The following is an 18,090-nucleotide window of genomic DNA, read 5'->3' as shown; positions in this document are numbered from 1 at the left end:
TTAAGGGTTTGGGGGTTTAGGGGTTCTATTATTTGCCGTTTTTTCGTTTCAACCCGTAAAAAACGGTTATTTCTGTTTATTTGAGGGTTTAAGGGCTCTACTAGACATGCTCTACTAGGGCGACACCCTCTCCCAGTCCCAACGAGCCACGTGCGGGGCGTGAGAGATGGACGTCTTTTTCTTTCTTTTTTTCACATATTAATTTTCGTTCTTTCTTTATTTTGAAGATTGGTTTAAATAACTAAAATAAAATGTGTTTATACTTCTAATTATTAAATAAGTCCGTGAAACTAATAAAATGTTTCTGGATATAACAATTATTCAGGAATTTTAAAAATTATTCCTGTAATTGAAATTTGTTCATGAATTTACAAAAATGCTTGTAAATTTCACAAATGTTCCTGAATTCAAAAAATTTCCATGAAGTTGATTTTTTTCCACGAATTTGATTAATTGTTCACGAATTCACAGAAATGTTCGTGTAACTAAAATATTTTTTTTATACTTCTAATTATTAAATAAATCTGTGAAACTAAAAAAATGTTTCTGGATATAAAAGTATTCAGGAATTTTAAAAATTGTTCCCGTAATTGAAAATTGTTCATGAATTTACAAAACTGCTTGTAAATTTCAAAAATGGCCCTGAATTCGAAAAATTTCCATGAAGTTGAAAGTTTGTTCATGAATTTGACTAATTGTTCACAAATTCACAGAAATGTTTGTGAATATAAAAAATATTCATAAATTTGGAGAAAATGTTCATGGATTCAAAAAGTGTACACAAATTGAAAAAATGTTCACGAATTCAAAAAAATGACCACTGAGTTCATCCGCATTGATTTTTCTACCTTAACCACTTAGTGCACACATGGCATGGAGGGTTGCTGCCTGCTGAGTTCATCCGCTTGTAGTTGCAGGATAATTCTCTGAATCTCTACGCGAGCAGATAGAAGCAAGAAACACGACGAAACTCAGTGGAACGCGATGAAACACCGGTGAAACACAGTGAGACGTAATGTGCCACAACCTTTTCTGTTTCTCTGTTTACTTAAACGCGAATCAACGGAAAACCAGCTCACGAATCGATAAAACGGCCATGACGTTCCACGTCCATCCGATTGCAGTGGCGACACCGTCACGCGTTTAGGGCATTTACAATTATGCTATTTTAGAAGTGTCACGCATGATAGATATTGAAGTGGAGGACTAAAAAACTGTAGAAAAGTCATGTCTTTTCTTAATTAAAAGATGATCTCTTAGGAAGAATATGGTGCACAGATAGTGTCTATTCCTTGGTCACAGCCGCCGCCTCCTTTCTCAAGAAAAGTTAGGGTTCCTCTACCTTTCGCGGGCATTTCTATGGGCCCGCCTCGTCTCCGGTGACCTTAGATCCAGGGGGTGCGGTGGATCCCGGTCCTTCCCAGCGGAGGGTTTCATTTTCAGACATTTTTTTGAGTTTTGTTAGGGTTATGTCATGCTCAAAAAGGCGAGACGGTGACGGCTCTTTGAAAATGGAATAAGGTTCTTCCCGCCCAGCCCCTGTCCTGGTGGTGCATCTAGCATCACCGATGGGCGTGTGGAGATAGGTCTCTGGTGGATTTGCTCAGATCTAGTCATCGATTGTCTATGTTTGTGTTTCTTCGGGTTGAATCCTTCCGATCTACGCTACTTTTCATCGATGGCGGTTGCTATTCTAGTGCGCTGGTCCTATGAAGCCTTAGCACGATGAATTTCCACTGTCTACTATAACAAGGTTTGTCCGGCTCCGGCGAGGGAGGGCGATGATGCCGGCGCGCCTTCGCCTCGCTTCAGTGCTTGTAGTCATCCCTAGATGGTCTAGAGATCTGGATGTAATTTTTATTATGTATGGTTTTCATTGTACTGCCATGATTGAAAATGAATAGACTTGAACTTTTTTTGGCAAAAGAAAACAATATTTCGCACACATATTTAAGAATATCTAGTTACGAGAGATAAGACTAAGAGATAAGTCATTAGGGCAGTTCCAATGGCGACCTACAAATTTCCTCGCGTATTCGTCCGTGGACAAGGGCCAATCTGCGTATATGGATGTGTGAGGCCATCATCCAACGCCGCTTACATACATTTCAGACACTTTGTCAATAAACCAGACGAAATTCATGGGAACACTGCGGATATCATATAGACCGGACGGCATTCATGCAAACACGGCATATTTGCATTAGATTTCGAATATTTAGAACAAAAAACCCGTTACGACCTGACCCTGAGCCTATCCTACGGTAGCGTCCGGCTTCTAAGCCCTTGTCGTCCTCCGTTCACCGTCTTCATGAGCACCGGCGTGAAAGAGTAGAACATTGAAGACGGACTGGCCCACAAGGGACACAAGGCCCTGCAGCCTCCTGTGCCCTACTCATCCTCGGAGGAGTCTGCGCCTTGTTCCTCGCCAGTGGATGTGAGGTCCATGATGGAAATGGTGGCACCGGCGCTCTCGTCGTCCCACCTGGCCGCGCGAAAGTTCGTCGGCGGCGCGTAGGAGGCGCAGCTGGCATTGTTCTCGTGCGCGATCACCTGCAGCTATGCCTTTGCGGCGGCCGCTTCCTGGCGAGCGACGGCTTGACCTCGGACGGCCTCGTAGATTGCACGCTGCTCTAGTACGAAGTTGGGGTTCGTCGCGGCAATGGACGCCATGGCCTCCTCGCTCGCGCGCTTGCCGTTGATCTGGCCCTCTGCCAACTGGTGCTTCTCTAGGAGGAACAGGTTGAACCGTTGTTCCTCCTGCGTCTGCTGGAACGCCGACATAGGCGCGGTCTGCACCTCCGCCATGGCGCTATTGTAGTGCGCTTGCGCTTGCTCCATGGTGAAGTCAACGTGCATAGGAGCAGGCTCCGGTGCGGTGTCGTCGGAGCTCGTCTCCATCGTGGGGTCGCCCTATTGTCGAAGACCTTGGGCGAGCTGGCTGGCATGCCGGCCCCGATTTGCCTGGCACGATGGCTCTACCAGGCGACCGCAAGTGCGGTTACCTCATGCTTCTTCTCCATGGAAAGGCACTCCCACAGAGTGTTGTCGCCTGCAGTCATGGCGGATGCGGTGCAAGGGAGGAGGATGTGGAGCGGCTTGTGTTGTGGCGTGGAGTTAGCCAGGTGTGGCCGACTTTAAATATCGGATTTTGATGAGGCCAGGCATCTAGGGGTGTCAATGCGCGACGCCGGAGTGGTTTTCTCGGCCGGCGAGCCTGCTTAATGGTGCATATGGGCGGATGGGGCATTGAACGGGTGTGGTAGATATACATCCCGTCCCGCCCAATAATGCGTCTCTGGCATTGAACAGGCGTGGACACCGGGGACGTGTCACGGGCGGCGCCCTTGGCCGGCGTGCTGCTTCATTGGCGGAGCCAGTGAGAGGTCGCGTCCGCTCTTGACCAGCTTCAATGTGGAGCGGCCGCTCTACAGCGGCATGAATGCGGGCAGCTGGCGCCGGGTAGGAACGCGGGCGGGCAAGGGAGTATGGGTTTGGGTGGGCGAAGGTGATCAGAAGTGGGTGTGGGTGTTGTCCGTAAGCCCACAAAGCCTCCCATGGTTGTCTCCTGCTTGTGGGAGAAAATGCGTCCGTACCGCCCTGCGAATCGATGCAGGACCATGTTGGATAGCATAACACGTCCAGACCGCACGGTCCGGACGGTTGTGGGCGGTTTGAGGGTCAACGTTGAAGATACCCTAAAAGGGAGCATGTTAAAAAACCTCATTTACATGTTTTTTTATAAAATGTGAACACACACAACCAGCATAATGAATACACTCAACCAGCATCAACATACATAAAAGACGCTAGCAAACAACAAAGTCATATAAGATCAATGATATGAGTAAGCGAGACAGAAAAACAAAGCGATCAGATCCGCGTTTGGCAAATTGCAACAATGACCATATTCACACCAACCATCTCATGATATCACACGGACGACAAGGATCTTCAAAAGTAACGCTTTCAAGAAGGGTGCGGCGCTCAAGCGCCTCTCACCGGATCCAACCACCCAAGGTCAGAATCTAGGTTTCACCGTAAAAAACCAGTTCGAACATATCCGAGCAATGCCTTCAACAAGTTAACAACATCAAAACATCATTACTAGGTATAATTAGACCTAGGTTTTTACCCCGAAGCTCGAGACAGGGCGATCCAGAAACACCGCCATCGACGTCACTCATGTGTGTGTCGCCACCACGTTTCACGTTCCCTGCAGCTACGACGGCTGCTGCTAAACAATCATTCCTTTGCGTTAAGTCGTTGTGCATAGTTTGCATCGCACCACGAAGTCAACCACCAGATCAAAAGGGCGAAATCCTAACGAAAACCCTTCGATGGTCACCTACTAAGGTCAGGCCCAAAGGAATCTGGGCCAGCCACGCCTGTCGGAAACGTCAAAGATTTTTTTTCTCGAATACGCATAGCATACGTATCATTCTATATAAGGGGGAAAGGCAAAAAAAGCCCTCTACAGGTACGGTTACAGCTTACATCTTACATGTTACACCATAACCATACTCCACTCCACGCCACCCCTAGTGGGCTAATCCATACAACCAACTACTCGCTCATACTCCACGTACTTAATCTACCAAAGAAACCATGCACAGTACCCTTCATGAGTCCTGCATTCCACCAAGTTCTTCCATCCTGCTCCACCTGCCGCATGACCATGGCTACGCTTGGAGTGACGGTATCAAAAACCACAACGTTTCAGTGCTTCCACAGTTGCCAAAGACCAAGCAGGATGATAGCCCTGGACGTGCTGATGCCAAGGCCTTGCTTGTCTCTACCTTGGCACCAGGCAGAGAGGAGTCAATTACACCGATAGTGCTAGAACTTGACGTAAACGGTCACTTTAGTGCTAGAACTTGTGACATACATTGAAGTGGTGCAAAAACTTGGCTCAGGTGTGCACATACGGTGCTAATCATGTTTGTATACGCCCGCAACACTGACGAGGCCTGCCAGCATGGCGCGGGGCCCGTTGTTAGTGACCAAACAATGAAGACAAGGCGTGTGTATTTTTCCTTCTTCCTAGAAACCCCCTTGTCTTTTATTTTTTCACCAAAAAGACCCTGACAGGCGGGTCCCAGCTATCAACAGCAAAAATAATAATTGAACGGAAAAAGAGTGCGCTTAGGTTTCAAACCAGTGACCTCCAATTTAACGTGTCCGGTTGCTAACCACCTGACAAAAACCACGCTCGTTGTTTGAATAGGATACACAACATTATATTCTTTAATATTCTAGGAGAATATTTTTTCATTAAACAACACAAATTTGCAAAGGTTTATTACTCTTTACGTTTTTTAGAGAATGCTACAATTTACGTCTATAACAGAATGTACTCATGGGCCAAAACTGACATCAGTTTGTCAGTTAGTGTGGCCCATTTTTAATATGTTACTATTTTATTTTTATTTTTTGCAGTTTGTAAAAATATATTTAAATTATAACTATAAATAAAATAGATATAATTTTAAATATGTATTTATTTGAGGAACACTGTCTTTGTACATATATTTATATTTTTATAGTTAATTTTTCTGAAAACACACAAACTTTATTAAAAAAAACATCTGACAAAAAACCCTTTATTAAAATCGCATGAACACTTTTAAAACAACACAACTCTTTTAAAGACTGGACACTTTTATATACTACTAAATTAATAATTTATTTAAAATATGAATTTATTTGTACTTATAAAAGAATTTATTTGCATATACATATTTCTATAAATGAATTTAATTTTTATTTAGCATGTGCAAACACTTTTAAAATTATACAAATATTTTTATAACTCATAATTTAATTTAATTTATGATTTTTTATTAATTTAATTGGTGAACACTTTATGAAACTACATGAGTATTTACTTAACGTTATTTATTTTATTTATATCTTACAATTCCATTTTTTTAAATAAAATTTCGAAAAAATTAACATTTTGAAAATGTTAAAAAAAAAACTAACGGTACGCTCAGGGTTCGAGTCTCCGCGGCTGCATCATTTTTACGATGTTTTCCTATTTTTTGTTATTCAACTGAGGATATATAGACTGTGTTTCTTTTTTTTTCAATAATATAGCCTGTGTTTCCTTAATGTACATGAATGGTGAATGGGTTGGCTGGCTAACTTTCCGAGCAGGGAACTTGAGGTTGCTCGGGTTTGAAACCTGAGCATACCTTTTTCCATTCAATTAAAATTTGTGCTGCAAATAGCTGGGACCGCTTGTCAGCAGCTTTTCTATGAAAAAAACAAAAAAAACGAGGGGGTTCCATACAAAAAAGCATGCCACACCCCTTGTCTTCATTGTTGGGTCACTGACAAACGGGCCCCATGCCATGTAGCATGCCTCGTCGGCGTCGTGGGTGTATACAAACACGATTAGCACCGTATTTGCACGTCCGAGCCAAGTTTTTGCACCACTTCAATGTATACCACAAGTTGTAGCACTAAAGTGACCATTTGCGTCAAGTTCTAGCACCACCGGTGTAATTGACTCGGCAGAGAGCACCTCCGCCCCGCCAGGAACCCATGTCGGCTCCTCCAGAGCATGACATATGTGCGTCCAAACTTCTCTTGAGAAAACACACGTTAGCAGTATATGGTTAATGGTCTCTTCCTCCTGATTGCAGAACGGGCAAGAGTCCTGGTGCGGTAGCCCCCTCCTTGCAAGCCTGTCAGACGTCCAACACCTGTTTGATTGTCTGGTGCGGAAACGTAGAAGATCAGCGCGTGGCCCGGCCACACATGCAATAACAGTTTGATTGTCGACATATTCCCACTCCCAGGTTGAACTCTATTGTCCATGCCAAGAGACTACACATTTTTGGCAAGGATGAATACGATGACGAGCTTCCTGACAAGCTGCCAGTGTTTTTGCCTGTTCAACAACCTCACCATACACCATACTCTTCCTTGACGAGTACAGGAGGATCTGCTCGTGGCTTGATGAGGTCGTTCTACCAGTAAAACGGCGACGATTGCCATCCAAACTAGGCTTGGACATCCGGGTGCTGCTACCCACCACAAAGGAAAAGGACCATGCAACCTTGTCAAGAGAGATATCATCGTTCAGCTTTAGAGTCTTGAGGTGACGACATCTGCTCACTAGCCGCTCAGGTACAGTGAAATTGACCTCCCTTTGTAAGTATGGAAAAACAGAAGTTAGACAAGTAAAGGATTATTTTTCTTTTGGAAATGGAGGCTTGCCCCCGGCCTTTACATCGGAACGATGCATGCAGCCATCTTATTAAAGAGTCTTAAAGTAACACAAAGTCATAAAAGTATTACAACTTGCAAGCGGAGCGAAAAAAGGAAAAGAGAAGTGAATGCTTAATATCACAACTGGTATGACAATGTGAAGGACAAGCTCCCTAGACTCATATCCTGTTATGCGACCGCCATCCGAACCGGTTGAATATAGTCCGTGCTACCATCTCCCACTGGTTGCATCCAGTAACCAAAGGCTCCCTGGAGTCCGTAGGAGTGAGTAAGGACCACGTACGGATCCATGCGGTAGCTCTGAAGATGACCTGCCAGAAATTTAAAGTATGTTGTCTGTTAAAAATCATATCATTCTAGCAATTCCATATAGCCCATATAAGTGCACATATTCCAATCCGAATGCGTGCCGCAGTAATATGCTCAACCCCAGCTAACCACGTCCCAAATAACGATTCAATGTCAACTAGATGAGTGATGTTAAAGGCTATATGGATTGTTCTCCAAAGCAATTTCGCGAGTGGGCACTCTATGAATAAGTGTTGTATTGTTTCATCATGATCATAAAAACAACAACGTGAACTACCTACCCGTCACCTTTTTATTAAGTTATCTTTGGTGAGGATCACTTGCTTGTGGACGAACCACATAAAGATTTTAATATGCAAGGGAATCTTAACCTTTCAAATATGTAACGATCTCGAGATTGGACCAGAATTAATTAGATCAATGTAAAAAGATTTCACCGTAAACACCCCATCTCTAGCTAACTTCCAGTGCGTCGAATCGGGTTGGTCGGATAATTGAACATCTATCAATCTCCGGACCAAGTGCATCCAGGCAGTCCATCGCTCACCAACTAACGCACGTCTGAACTGAATATTCAAGGGAGTCGATTAAAATATTGTGCCTACGTAATCCTCCTTACGTTGCACAATGTTATATAAGGTGGGGTATTGTATGGCTAGTGGCGTCTCCCCTAATCACGTATCCTCCCAAAATCTTGTTGACATCCAATTGCCAACCAAGAATTTGACCCTACGAAAGAACAAATCTTTCGTTCGCATGAGTCCCTTCCAGAATGGCGAGTCAGTTGGTCTCACGGTGACCTAGGCTAGCGTTTTCGATTGTAGATACTTATTGTGTAGTATCTGGACCCACATACCCTCCGGCTCTGTATCTAACCTGTAGAGCCATTTACTCATAAGACATTTATTCATAATTTCCAGGTTTTCAATACCGAGACCCCCCTGGTCCTTGGGTCGGCATAAAATATCCCATCGTGCGAGACAGTATTTGTTCTCGGCCTCATCTGACTGCCAGAAGAATCGAGATCTAAAGAAATCAAGTCTCTTCTGCACCCATTTCGGTACGTCGAAGAACGATAGTAGGAACATCGACATACTAGTAGTACTGAGTTAATCAGCACTAGCCGACCTCCATACGACATTAGCTTGCCCCTCCAGTAACTAAGCTTTTTTTCAATTCGATCTTCGATGCACTTCCATTCTTTATTAGATAGCTTACGGTGCTGAATCAGTATGCCTAAATAACTGAAAGGCAAAGAACCTAATTCATACCCAAACAATTGTCTATATGTGTCTTGCTCTTCTTTGGCCCTACCAAAGCAGAACAACTCGCTCTTGTGAAAGTTTATTTTTAATCCAGACAATTGTTCGAAGAGACATAATATGAGTTTCATATTTCACGCTTTTGCAATGTCATGTTCCATGAACAGGATAGTGTCATCAGCGTACTGTAAAATGGTGACTCCCCCATCGACCAGATAGGTACTAGCCCATCACTTGACCGTTTTGCTTGGCCCCGCCTACAAGAATGGTCAACATATCGGCCACTATATTAAATAGGAGAGGAGAAATTGAATCCCCTTGTCTCAATCCCTTGTATGTCTGAAAGTAGTGACCGATATCATCATTAACCTTGATTCCGACACTATCCTTCTTGACTAGAGAACCCACTTGGTTCCTCCAATCCTTACTAAAGCCTTTCATGCGCATTGCCTGCTGAAGGAAAGGCCATTTAACTTTATCATATGCCTTCTCAAAATCCACTTTGAAGATAACCCCATCTAGCTTCTTCGAATGAATTTCATGTAGCGTTTCATGCAGGACGACGACCCCTTCAAGAATGTGTCTCCCAGGAATGAAAGTTGTCTGGCTCGGTTGCACCACCGAATGGGCAATCTATGTCGATCTATTGGTGCCCACTTTCGTGACTATTTTGAAACTCACGTTAAGAAGACATATTGGCTTGAATTGCTCGATCCGAATTGCCTCTTCTTTCTTTGGCAACAACGTAATCATGCAAAGTTAAGATGGAACAGTTTTAAATGACCGTTAAAGAAATGTTGAAACATAGGGATAAGATCATCCTTAATAATATGCCAATATTTCCTATAGAATTCCGCGGGAAACCCATCTGGTCCCGGTGCTTTATTCGGTTTCATTTGTGAAATTGCATCTAGAACCTCTTTCTCAGTAAACGGTGCAGATACAATATCATTCTCCTCCGCCCGAATCTGAGGGATATCTCAAATAACAGATTCATTAAAGGACACCATGCTTGGTTCCGGAGGCCCAAAAAGTTGTTTATAATAATTAGAGATATACGCTTTCAGATTCTCATGACCCATAATTGTCCCTTCGTCCTGTTCAAGCTGTATTATTTTCTTCTTCCTATGTTTCCCATCCACAATCATGTGAAAGAATTGTGTATTGTCATCCCCTTGGACAACCTTAAGCACCTTAGCACGCAATGCCCATTTGAGATCCTCTTCTCTAAAAAGAGCTCGTAAGCGTTGCTCGGCTTCGGATTTCGAGTTCTGCTCAGCAATATTAAGAAGGTTTACTTCTGCTTTTAAATCTAGAGCATCTATCAATTGGGTGAGTCGCTCTTTTTCTTGTCTGTATATCCCACTCTCATTTCTGGCCCAACCTCGTAAAAATTGTCTCAGATGTCTAATTTTTTTTGCCATCTCTCAACACTTGATCGTCCACTAATAGGCTTTGCCCATTCGCGTGCGATGATCTCCATGAAGTTTTCTTTGTCGAACCAGCCTAATTCGAAAGAGAAAACGTTCTTGTTCGCAATATGTGTTGCGTCTCCCGAGTCTACTAGTAATGGTGTGTGGTCTGAGATCGCCCTCTGCATCGCATGTACCGACACTAATGGGTATTTCTGTTCCCATTCCACACTAGCGAGCACCCTATCCAACTTCTCATATGTTGGAGTGGGCAACATATTGGCCCATGTATATTGTCTACCTGTGAGCTCAATTCCTCTCAAACTAAGACTCTCAATAATCATGTTAAACATCATAGACCAACGTCCATCACAAGTAAAGGATTCTGGAAAGTAACTTATGCTCCAGGTCAAGTTCTCTTAAATTTCTATAGCATGGTGATTAGAAAGAAATTAGAACTTGAGGATAGGCGGTGAATTATATCTCAAAAGAGTGATGAAACAGAGATGAGAGAGAGAGAAGATAAAGAGTATACCCTGACTTGATTAATTGCCATAGCAGATTCGCATTCCCTGGACTCCTCTTTATGTATCTTGCACTCTCTCGCGCCTTCTTCCCCAATACACACAAGGACACAAGGTCCTTCCTTGTGAAGCAGAGCTCAGCTCCTAGAACCTCAACACGAGGAGGTCCTTGTCGTCCCGCCTCCATGTTTGTCTAATGTTTAAGGAATGATAGTTCGTTCGTTACACAAACTGTAGTACCAAATACATCAACTAGGTGTGCACCAACGTTACTACTACCATGTTGTTTTGTCATTGTCTAACTTCCCTCCCCACAAGACCGAGCAAATAATAATAGTAATTAATATGATTGTTGACATGTTCCCAGGTCGGTCTTTATTATACATGCCATGATCAAATGCGTTGTATATTATTGGGGAGGAAGGACATGATGATGAGCTTCCCAATGAGGAGCTGATGTTTTTGCCGGTTTAAGTACATGAAGATCTGCTCGTGCCTTGATGAGGTCATTCAACCAGCAAACCAGCAAAACGACGGTGATCAACGTCTAAACTCCAAACCAGGCTTGAGCTTCCAAGTGTTGTTGTCTGCGAAAAAGCAAAAGGTGCCATGTAAACATGGGTAATGGCGTCGAGCTCGGTGGCCATGAAGCTCTCCCATGAGACCGGCTCTGGGCCCGCAAGGTCATGAAGGAGGAGACAATCATCTTGAAGCGCTCATCAGCCCAAGATCTAAATGAAATATATACAACTATATACAAAAGTAAAAATTATATGTCTTCCTGCATATATATGCAACATAATCAAATTCGAGAACTAGTATATATATGTGCAATTGAGAAAGATTTCACATGTATCTACGTAGGTAGTCGACCAGGGTAGGGTGCTTGAGCTTCGTGAAAATACCGGATTAGGGAACTAACAGGACTTTTTGGAGAAGAGTCCCGTGTGTGTCAACAAAATCTTAATTCTTTATAAAAGTTATTAGAAATCCAACATTTTGATCGGTCCACTTGGCTTCAGTTTCAACGTGCAAAAGAAATCGTGAAATATTCTATGTAAGATTTTGGCTCTAGCCTTTCCAAGCGTGTGATCACATAGGAAACATGAGAAACACTCGCCCACACAAAGTCATCTCTCACACAATGTGCTTTTATGGGCCGAAAGAGAGGGACTAGATGTGTGATGTCTCCCATATGGTAGATTTGTGTCCATATTCATCTTTCTATCAATCGCAGATTGAATTTGAGTATATATGTTCCACCCTACGAATAAATAAATAAATGAATTTGAGTATGTGTATCGAGGCAGTACGGATCTATTAGTTAAAAAAACTAGTCTTAGACAGGACAATATTGTGACTATGTGTGCAACATCTTTTCTCGTTACCACGAATGTTAAGAATATTGTCATATATTACTACAGTTATGAAAACAAAAATTGCAATCTGGCATTGCTAATGCGAATATAAATTTCACAGTTTGTAAGAGACATGTAGTGTGATTTTATATATACAACCAAGTTGGATAATATTTTGATTTGATTATTAAACAAAACACTCGCATTTGACAAAACAAATCGTCAGCTTGTATTATGCATGGGACATGTCGACGCTAGCTTCAAATTCCAAAGTTACAAGATAGCACCAACTCGGCTAACTTTTATCGGAGTATACAATACGTAATATGTAGTAATGTACTTTGAACCGGGAAATAGTGTGAGGAATTGTGTGTGTAGAAGTGCATGCTCTATCCAACGCAACCAAAAGACCGATCTGATGAAAAAGACTAGGCAGCACATTATACGTCAACACTCCCCCTCACGTGTGGCTCCCTCAGGCCTAAACGTGGACCAAAGTGGGCTGCAATTTAATTGCGCCAGCTGGGTCTTAAACTCGAGACCTCTTGGCTCTGATACCATGTAGAAGTGCATGCTCTAGCCAACGCAACCAAAAACCGATCTGATGGAAGAGAGTAGGCAGAACATTATACGTCAACAGTATGGTGATGCATAAGAGGATCAGACCCCCTATATTGTGTACCGCACCTGAATACAATATATGTATCTTTACTTTTTTTATGTACTAATTGTAGACCTCAATGCAAATCTCTCTGTCTTGCCAAGGTCCAAAAGTTGATGTGAACTGAGCGAGGCTTAGATGGTTAGGTTTAATGTGGTGGAACTCAAGGTTTTGGATCCCAAGCGGCCCTTTTTTCTCGAGGGGCACCGAAATTCACGGTTACCACGATAACCACGAAATATCGAGAAAAAAACGGACGGAATTTAAAATCAAATTTTGAATTCAAATATTTCGAAGTTGATATAGATACAATTTTAACACTTTGAGGCTAGTAATCCTCCCCTAGTGTAGTGGATGTTCACACGCACCAACCGCTGTAGCTAGCTCTCAGATCTTGAGATCGATTCCTGGCTGGTCCAAGAATTACAAAACTTTTAGATATACACCAGAGATGCACGTATTTAACTGGTCAGCGTTTGAATTCAAAATTTTCAAAAAAAAAACTCGATTTTTTTTGCTCGGTATGAGTGTTTTTCGTGGGGTAGCGGTAAACGTGATAATCGCTCGGGATCACGAAATTTCGAGCGGTGCCCAAAACAGTGGTGGGACTAGCCCACCAGAGTTCAAGTCCTAGATTTGACACTGGTGCTCATATTTTTTTTGGATTTATTTCATGATTTCCCGCGATGTACGTTCTATGGGAGGAGACGTTCCTGTCAATTATGATTTAAGATGCGCCTGTAATGACTTCGCCAATGTCAAGATGCCATGCCGCCTTAGTATCTCGGAGGTGCTCATAGAAGTAGTGTGTGTGCACGCGCGCGTTCATAGGGGTGAGTCTATATCACTAGTAGAAAAAGGGGCTTTCGTTCGGGCCTGGCCAGCCCATTAGTCCCGGTTCTGCCACGAACCGGGACCAATGGAGGCATTTGTCCCGGTTCATGAGCCCAGGGGGCCGGCCGGGGCCTCGTGGGCATTGGTCCCGGTTCTTCTGGGCCCATTTGTCCCGGTTCTTGGCACGAACCGCGACCAATGGGCCTCGCTCCTGGCCCACAATCATTGGTCCCGGTTCGTGGCAGGAACCGGGACAGAAGGATGGCCTTTAGTCCCGGTTACAGCCACGAACCGGGACAAATGAGTTGCCTATATACCCCATCGCCGGCGAGCAGAGCACTCCACAGTGCTCTGTGTTTTGCTGGCCGGCGAGGGGGAGGGCATTGGGTGCTATAGCTCACCTCCTATGCACATGAGGTGTTCGATGAAATGCCCGAGCCACACTAGTTAAGCTTTCTCCTCTCGAAGCTCGACCTCCGAGCTCCATTTTTTCCGAGATTTGTGTAGGTTAAGCGGTCCGTCATGCCCCGTCCTCGTCTTCACCGCCGTCGATCGCCCGCGCCGATCTCGTCGCCGGCACCACCGTGCTGAGCCTCTTGTTCTTATCTTCTTTCTGAAAGAAAAAAATCTTACTTTAGATAGATACTTGTCTAATTTTCTTACTTTTGACACACATAATTATATATAATGCACGCAGATGAACCAGCAATGGATGTATGGTGACAGACACAACTCTGAGTACATTAAGGGCGTGCATAATTTTCTCGAAGTGGCTGAGGCAAACAAGCAGAATGGTTTTATGTGTTGTCCATGCCCTAATTGTGGGAATACGAGGTCTTACTCTGACAAGAAAATCCTTCACACCCACCTGCTTTATAAGGGTTTCATGCCACACTATAATGTTTGGACGAAGCACGGAGAAATAGGGGTTATGATGGAAGACAGCAAAGAAGAGGAGGACGATGACAACTATGTGCCCCCTGAATACGGTGATGCTGCAACGGGGGAAGCTGAAGATCAAGAAGAAGCTGAAGATCCAGAGGAACCAGACGATGTGCCCGATGATGATCTTCGCCGGGTCATTGTTGATGCAAGGGAAAAGTGCGAAAGTGAAAAGGAGAAGCTGAAGTTCGATCGCATGTTAGAGGATCACAAAAAAGGGTTGTACCCCAATTGCGAAGATGGCAACACAAAGCTCGGTACCGTACTAGAATTGCTGCAGTGGAAGGCAGAGAATGCTGTGCCTGACAAAGGATTTGAGAAGCTACTGAAAATATTGAAGAAGAAGCTTCCAAAGGATAACGAATTGCCCGACAGTACGTACGCAGCAAAGAAGGTCGTATGCCCTCTAGGATTGGAGGTGGAGAAGATACATGCATGCCCTAATGACTGCGTCCTCTACCGCAGTGCGTACAAGGATTTGAACGCATGCCCGGTATGCGGTGCATTGCGGTATAAGATCAGACGAGATTACCCTGGTGATGTTGAGGTTGAGCCCCGCAGGAAGAGGGTTCCTGCGAAGGTGATGTGGTATGCTCCTATAATACCATGGTTGAAACGACTGTTCAGAAACAAAGAGCATGCCAAGTTGATGCGATGGCACAGTGAGGACCGTAAGAAAGACGGGAAGTTGAGAGCACCCGCTGACGGGTCGCAGTGGAGAAAAATCGAGAGGAAGTTCTGGGCTGAGTTTGCAAGTGACCCAAGGAACATATGGTTTGCTTTAAGCGCGGATGGCATTAATCCTTTCGGGGAGCAGAGCAGCAATCACATCACCTGGCCCGTGACTCTATATATGTATAACCTTCCTCCTTGGATGTGCATGAAGCGGAAGTTCATTATGATGCCAATTCTCATCCAAGGCCCTAAGCAACCCGGCAACGACATTGATGTGTACCTAAGGCCATTAGTTGAAGAACTCTTACAGCTGTGGAATGGAACAGGTGTACGTGCGTGGGATGAGCACATGGGGAAAGAATTTGACCTAAAGGCGTTGTTGTTCGTGACCATCAATGATTGACCCGCTCTCAGTAACCTTTCAGGACAGACAAACAAGGGATACCACGCATGCACGCACTGTTTAGCTGACACCGAAAGTATATACCTGGACAGATGCAGGAAGAATGTGTACCTGGGACATCGTCGATTTCTCCCGACCAACCATCAATGTCGAAAGAAAGGCAAGCATTTCAAAGGCGAGGCAGATCACCGGAAGAAGTCCGCCATGCGTACCGGTGATTACGTACTTGCTATGGTCTCTCATTTACACGTAATATTTGGAAAGGGTCCCGGCGGACTAGCTGTTCCGAATGACGCTGAGGGACGCGCACCCATGTGGAAGAAGAAATCTATATTTTGGGACCTACCCTACTGGAAAGAGCTAGAGGTACGCTCTTCAATCGACGTGATGCACGTGACGAAGAACCTTTGCGTGAACCTGTTAGGATTCTTGGGCGTGTATGGGAAGACAAAAGATACACCTGAGGCAAGGGAGGACCTGCAACGTTTGCACGAAAAAGACGGCATGCCTCCAAAGCAGTACGAAGGTCCTGCCAGCTACGCTCTTACCAAAGAAGAAAAGGAAATCTTTTTGAATGCCTGCTCAGTATGAAGGTCCCGACTGACTTCTCGTCGAATATAAAGGGAATAATAAATATTCCAGAGAAAAAGTTCCAGAACCTAAAGTCTCATGACTGCCACGTGATTATGACGCAACTGCTTCCAGTTGCATTGACGGGGCTTCTACCGGAAAACGTCCGATTAGCCATTGTGAAGCTATGTGCATTCTTCAATGCAATCTCTCAGAAGGTGATCGATCCAGAAATCATACCAAGGCTAAGGAGTGATGTGGCGCAATGTCTTGTCAGTTTCGAGCTGGTGTTCCCACCATCCTTCTTCAATATCATGACACACGTCCTAGTTCATCTAGTCGACGAGATTGTCATTCTGGGTCCCGTATTTCTACACAATATGTTCCCCTTTGAGAGGTTCATGGGAGTCCTAAAAAATATGTCTGTAACCGTGCTAGGCCAGAAGGAAGCATCTGCATGGGCCATCAAACAGAGGATGTCATTGGGTTTTGTGTTGACTTCATTCCTGGCCTTAAGAAGATAGGTCTCCCTAAATCGCGGTATGATGGGAGACTGACTGGAAAAGTCACGCTAGGGGCGGACTCAATAATATGCAGGGACGGGCATTCTTGGTCTCAAGCACACTACACAGTTCTACAGAACTCTACCTTGGTGACCCCGTATGTCGATGAACACAAGAACAGTCTGCGCTCCAAACACCCGGAGCAGTGTGACGACTGGATTACATGTGAACACATCAGGACTTTCAGCAGTTGGTTGGAAACACGTCTCAGAGGTGACACCACTGTTTGTGATGAGTTGTACTCGTTGTCCAGGGAACCATCTTCGACTGTATTGACTTACAAAGGATACGAGATAAATGGGAATACATTTTACACGATCGCCCAAGATCAAAAGAGCACCAACCAAAACAGCGGTGTCCGCTTTGATGCAGCAACCGAGAGGGGAAAGGACACATATTATGGTTACATAATGGACATATGGGAACTTGACTACGGACATGATTTTAAGGTCCCTTTGTTTAAGTGCAAATGGGTCAATCTGTCAGGAGGCGGGGTACAGGTAGACCCACAGTACGGAATGACAATAGTGGATCTGAACAATCTTGGGTACAGTGACGAACCGTTCGTCCTAGCCAATGATGTGGCACATGTTATCTATGTGAAGGACATGTCTACCAAACCGAGAAAAAGAAAAGATAAGGAAGCGAATACATCATACGATGAGCCAAAGCGCCACATAGTTCTTTCAGGAAAAAGGGGCATTGTGGGAGTGGAGGGCAAGACAGACATGTCTGAAGATTATGAAAAGTTTCATGAAATTCCTCCCTTCAAAGTCAAGGCTGACCCAAGCATCCTGATAAACGATGAAGATTATCCATGGTTACGGCGCAATAGGCAAAGCACACAAGCGAAAAAAAAGTGAAGACTTTCTCTCCACAACTATTATGATGATACCATGCCAACTTTCAACCTTTTCGTAGTTCATTTGAAATGCCTGTTGTAACAGACGAGTTTCCGTATGAAATCCTGATACTTCAAAATAGATTGTCCGTTTTGTACACGAAGTGCATCCAGTTTTTGCCGTAACCCTCTCTACTTTCTTGCACATGCTATGTGGGTGAAATGATGAAACCATGCCAACTTTCAACCTTTTCAGAGTTCATTTGTAGTGCTTTTCAATTTCATGGTCTTATAGCTCAAAATAATCAGTAAATGCATGGAAAATAACAAATGAAGTCAGAAATGGTTGAAAATTGATGATGTCGCTTTGAATGGTGCATTTTGAACACAGAAAAACTATGGAGTTCAAATAAGTTCTAAAAAATGAAATCCCTTTGTAACAGACGAGTTTCCGTATGAAACCCTGATGCTTCGAAAGAGATTGTCCGTTTTGTACA

Source organism: Aegilops tauschii, chromosome 1 (assembly GCF_002575655.3).
Source record: "Aegilops tauschii subsp. strangulata cultivar AL8/78 chromosome 1, Aet v6.0, whole genome shotgun sequence".
NCBI lineage: Eukaryota > Viridiplantae > Streptophyta > Magnoliopsida > Poales > Poaceae > Aegilops > Aegilops tauschii.
This window is presented reverse-complemented; position numbering follows the sequence as displayed.